This window comes from Macaca thibetana, chromosome 12 (assembly GCF_024542745.1).
Source record: "Macaca thibetana thibetana isolate TM-01 chromosome 12, ASM2454274v1, whole genome shotgun sequence".
Taxonomy (NCBI): Eukaryota; Metazoa; Chordata; class Mammalia; order Primates; family Cercopithecidae; genus Macaca; species Macaca thibetana.
The window spans coordinates 5,160,410-5,166,409 of NC_065589.1; positions in this window are offsets into that span (position 1 = coordinate 5,160,410).

The window sequence follows — 6,000 nt, forward strand, 5'->3', positions numbered from 1 at the left end:
ATATCCCCGCAGCTTGGGTGAGACACCACGTGGTGAGTGCTTGGTAAATACTAATTACTATTTCTGTCCAGCCACTTCATCCTTTTTCGGTTGTAGAATATCCATTGTGTGAGTTACCATAATTACTTATCAGTCTTCTATTGATGGACAGTTAATTTTTGATTTTTTGCTATTTAAATGATTCTGCCATAAATATATCATTCTACATAATTCTTATTGACACCTATCATACATAGGATGACACATAAATATCATTGTACATACATACTGATATATCTGTAGACTAAAAGCCTACAGATTTGGATTTTCTGAGTCAAAGGATGTACACAATTTTAAGAGAAAATTCTAGAATTATAAGTTTTTTTTTTTTTTTTTTTTTTTTTTTTTTTTTTTTTTTTTTGCTTGAGACAGAAGCTTGCTCTGTTGCCAGGCTGGAGTGTAGTGGCTTGATCTCGGCTCACTGCAACCTCCGCCTCCTGGGTTTGAGCAATTCTCCTGCCTCAGCCTCCCCAGTAGCTGGAAATACAGACGCATGCCACCACGCCCAGCTAATTTTTGTATTTTTAGTAGAGACAGGGTTTCACCACGTTGGCCGGGATGGTCTCGCTCTCTTGACCTCATGATCCACCCTCCTCGGCCTTCCAAAGTGCTGGGATTACAGGCGTGAGCTACCGCACCTGGCCCTAGAATTATAAATATTTAAAATGGTTAAACAATCCTCAAATTACAGAAAGTTTCAAGTATAACACGAAGAACCCTCCCTTCCCCTAGCCATTTGTGATGAATTTCTGACATGAAGGTTTAGTGTATTTTATACAAACAAGGACAACCTTCTATTAAACTGCAATCCAACCATCAACATCTGTAAATGATACGTTGCTATCATCTAATCATTGGAGTCCTTTCAAATGTTGCCAGTTGTCTCTGTAATTTTTTGTTGCCAAAGGATCCAGTTCAGAATCTCATGTTGTGTTTAGTTGTCATTTCTAAGTCTCCTTCAAATCGGATCAGTTCCTCTGTCTTTGACTTTCATGGCTTTGCTATCTAAATATTAAGCCACTTATTTTTTAGACTGTCTCTAAATTTGGGTTGGTCTGCTCTTTCCCATGATTATACGCAGGTTTTGCATGGTTGGGAGAATCTTGCAGAAGTGAGGCCGGGTCCTCTCCCTGTGTCCTGTCAGCTGGTGCATGGATACAGTATGTCTCCTTACTGCTGCTGTGATCTCTGGACTAAGGTGCTGTCTTCCAGCCTTCTCCACGGGCAGGTTACTCCCTTCCCCTCTGTAATTAATGTCTATTTTTGGAGGAGGGGTGTACACATTTAGAATTTCATAAGGCTGGGTGATGTGGCCATGCCTGTAATCCTGGCACTTTGGGCCAGAGGCGGGCAGATCACTTGAGGTCAGGAGTTCGAGACCAGCCTGGCCAACATGGTGAAACCCCGTCTTTACTAAAATTACAAAAATTAGCCGGGTGTGGTGGTGCGTGCCTGTAGTCCCAGCTACTCCTGAGGCAGGAGAATCGCTTGAGCCCTGGAGCCAGAGGTTGCAGTGAACCGAGATGGTGCCACTGCACTCCAGGCTGGGTGACAGAGCGAGACTCTGTCTCAAAAAAAATTAAATAAATAAAGAACAAAATTTCATAAACAATGTCAAATGGTAGCAGAGAATAGATTTTATGTCTTTGTATTCCTGCCTCCCCAGCTTCTTCTCAGGGCTCCCCAGGGTGCCTGTTGTTGGTACTCTCTACCTCCGTGACGTTTTACCCTGCCCTGAGACCTACCCTTCCTTGTTTACCTTCTAAAGGAGGAAACTGATGCCCAGAGAGTCAGATGGTGTTTACCCAAGATCACACAATGAGTCAGGGGCAGCCGAACTCTTCAGCCCTGAGCCTCACAAGCCACGCTGCTAAAGTCTGGGTTGGTGGGTGGACACCAGAGGGCAGCAGAGAGCCCCCTTCCTACTTCCTTGTCTTAATAGTAGCCGTCTGGAGACTCAGCCTTTGCTGGGACTTAGTGGCTGGCATGAGAGGGAGGAAAGGATGGTTCGCTTGGCCATGCCAGCAGGAAGCTCACCACGGAAGATGGGCTTCAGAGAAACACCCTTTAATTTCACTGCCTGGGCGTCCCCCAGTTCCAAGGACAACTGGTCAGGCAAGTCCCACTGAGGGGTGGCCTTGGGCTTAGTCTCCGCTTTGCACATGGATAGGGGACCTTAGGGGAGAGAAGGTTTCTGGCTCACCAAGGAGCCTCACAGAGTCTGGACGTGCCAGCTTCCTTTGCAATGGCAGAGTCCAGGATTAGTGCTGAAAAGGCCCGCAGTTCCCATCCACTAACTCTCCTGGTTGCTCCAGCTCTCTGGCAGGCAGTAGTTAAAACCCATCCCCGTCAGTCTCTCTGTCTAAACCATCTAGGCCAGTATGGCATTGGGCTAACAAGGGTGTCTGGATTTTTGAGATAACCATCCAGGAAACAGAACACATGCAAAATATTGCCCCAAATCTTAGCCATGTCCAGTCAACTACTTGTAAATTACAAGAAAATATGTTTTCATCAGACACTGAATCCTTTTTTTTTCTTCCAATAAACCTGGAAAATTGAGGGGGGAACCCATTTTTGGAAGCATTCTGGCTTTGCCGTTGTTCAGCTGGGTGGGGGATCATGGGTTATGCAACAGTGCCCTAGGCCTTTAAAGAGCTGTCACCTGACTCTGCTCCTGCCAGTTCGTCAGCACACAGGCTCATGTGACTGCCCTCCAAGCAGCTGAGCACACACACAGCTCCCTGGGCTCTCATTGGTCTACTTGCACAGGCCCACCCTGGCTGCCTCTGCTTGTTTTCTGGGCTCCAGCTCTTTTCTGAATGACCCCGCCATCCAACCTCCCTTCATCTGTCCAAGTCCTGCTCCCTGTTTGGATCACCACTCAACTGTCCGTCCCTCAGAAATCGGGTCCTGGCCCCACAGCCCTGCCCACTGTCAGCTTCCCTGTGGTTCCTGCGTGTTCTTGCAGACCAGGCCCATAGTTTATCTCCCGTGCTCGTGTGATTATCTGGTTAGCGTCTGTTGCTCCCCTGCTCTGGGCTCTGGGATGACAGGGACTGTGATGGTCACTCTGATGTCCTGCTGCCTTCCATGGTGTTTGGTGCATAGTAGGCTCTCAACAAATACATGTTGATTAAATATTGTTCAATAACCATAATATCATATTTTGATGTTGCCCTTCATCTTAACTTTGACTGGAGGGCATTTTGCAAACAGAGCTAGCTCTGCCCTCCACCATCCAGGTGGCCTCATAGCACTTCCCTGGAAGAGCAGGGTCCCTTGGGAAATGACTTGATGGGACAACGGAATGCAGAGCTGGGAGAGGGAGGGTTGAATTGTCCTCCCAGGGATCTCTGCTGGCTTGGGGCCCATCATTCTCCTCTTGCTGTTACGATTCATTGGCCCTTACTATGTTTTGAGACGGTGACCCCCAGCTCAGCTCAGCCTCCTTCTCTTTCTTGTGTTGGTCTGAGATCACCCTTTGTTTTCTCTCCTAGGATGCGTGTGCTACAGAGTAAGAAATAGTCCCCTTCTGCTCAAAGCTTAGCAGAATTCCATTTAGGATTCCTAAATTCCTACCCCACATGTGTGAGTGCTCAGAAATGTAGGACTCTCACATTTATGTTGGCAATGTGCTTTCCCTCATCTGTACACATAGAGAACTACATTTTGATGAGTGCTTGAAGGGAGCTCTAATTAACCAGAGAGGCCAGCCAAGAGGAGTGAAAAATCTGAACAATGAAGTTCTTGAATCTAAAACCATCAGAAATCTCAGGCTTCTGGGGGTTCTGGAAGCTTCAGCTCATGTTGGGGCATGGGCCAATGAGCAGTTCTCTTTACCTAAATTACCTTAATTAGGAGCTTTAACCATGAAGGATTCAGGAATTAGGCAGAAATGGTCTACATTGAAGGGAATGAGTTCAGGCAATAAAATTTCCAGACCTACTTCTGTAAATCTTGGTCATGTGGTTATGAAGAAAGATAGCAGGAGGGGCACCGGTCCTCAATGAAGGCTACTGTGTGCCGAGCAAGTGTGGTCAGATGAAGGGAGGTTGGGTGGCGGGGTCATTCAGAAAATTGCTAATGTGCCTGGCCTGCACATTAGCAATTGGGTTGGGCATCTGAGTTCCCCAGTGTCAACTGTGTTGTGCAGATAAGGAAGCTGAGGCACTAGCGCAAGGTCACACAGTCAGAGAGGGGATATACCAGAGGCAAACCCAGGTCTAAGGGCCTCTGAGCCTGGACTTCCAACAGCCACAGCAGGGATGACTGGTTCATGGGGCCTGGCACAGCCAGAAGCAGGAAGCACAGCCAGAAGCAGGAAGAGCAGATCTAGAAATTCAAAACCAGAGCACCTCTCGTGGGCCCCTGCTGGAGAAAACAGTGGCGAGCAGCCCCATTAGGCCCTGAGTGCATCGTGCCCCACATCAGGTGGTGGGCATCACCCCATTCCCAAATCACAATGGTTGAATCAGGCGTTACAGGAACAATTCTTTTTGCTGCTTCTCCACTTCCATAATTCATGGCCTAATTTCAGTTTCAACACATAAGCCGCACTTCATATCTCACGTTAAACTCTTGTGTGAATGTTCCAGAATATTTGCAGTGTTGCTAATGCCCTCCCCATGGTGAAAGCTGTTACAAGATCTCTTGCTTGAGCTGCTACTGCCTGCACCTCTCAGGTTGGTCTGATGTCAGCACAGGGCTTGGCTGAAACCACCCCAGAGCCAGCAGCAGGAATCCAGCAGTATCCCTGCCTCTAGGACTCCCCCTCACTCATGGCCAGATTCAAAGCCCATTACCAACTAATAATGTACCTAGAGCCAATTCCTAACCCATGAATTCCCCACTTTCACCTTCCCATTCCCCATACTCACCCCAGTCTTGCCGTTCTGCGAACTACACAGTTTTCCAAGCTTGCCACCACCTGAACTCCAAACCCAATTAATTTCCAGTGGCTTTCTGGCCGCACAAATCCAAATGAATCCACCTATTCCCAGGAGCACATGTGCCTTCAGTTCTGGGTGGAAATGCAACATCAGGCTGTGTTTTGTGCCTTCCCGTTTTCTCCTACAGTCATCCAAGGTTAACCCTCAAGACAGGCTTAAATCCTACCTGCTCAGGTGGCTGGGCTAGGTCACTGGTTTTGAAGTTGGCTTTGTAAACATATTTCAGGTTCTGAAAATACTTGGTTAGAATTTTCAGGTACTTAAAATTATTTAAAAACTATCATAACAACTTCACACATACTTTGGAAATGGAATGACAGGCTCAGGTCTATCTCCTCAGGGCATACTGTGAGAGCCAGAAGGCCTCTGTGGCAGTGTTTAAAGAAATCTGCATCTCCTGCCAACTTAGTGCAGACTGTGCTGAAAATCAGACCCAGGATTTGATTGTAAGGGTGCCAAGAGTACGGTTTCCAGATGAAATGTAGGCTTTCCAGTTAAATTTGAATTTCAGATAAACACTGAATAATTTTTAGTATAAGTATGTTCTAAATATTGCATGGAGCATACTTGCTTATCCTAAAATATTATTTTTTGCTTATCTCAAATTCAAATTTAACTAAGCATTTTTTATTGACATCGTTCAAATCTATACCAGAAATACAAAGGGAACACCCTGAATACATTTTCTGTGCTTAAGTCAGGGCATTGATAGGGTGGTAGAATCCTGTGACCTGGGAGGAGGACATTTGGATAGATGAGTATAAGCTTGAACACCTAGATTCCCAACAATCCTCTTGGGAATAGCCCTTTCCCTTTTCCCAAGGATGCTGATACCTGGACACTGTGCAGCGTCTTCACCTGAGATGGTTGCCTTCCAATGTGATGCTTGTCCTTCTCAAGATCTGTCTCCATCTCTTCTTATTTCCTCTACATCAATAACTAGGGCCAGGTCCCAGGATAGCCCAAGTGGGAAAATAAAGTTTCTTTTCTGGGAATAAACAGCATCTAG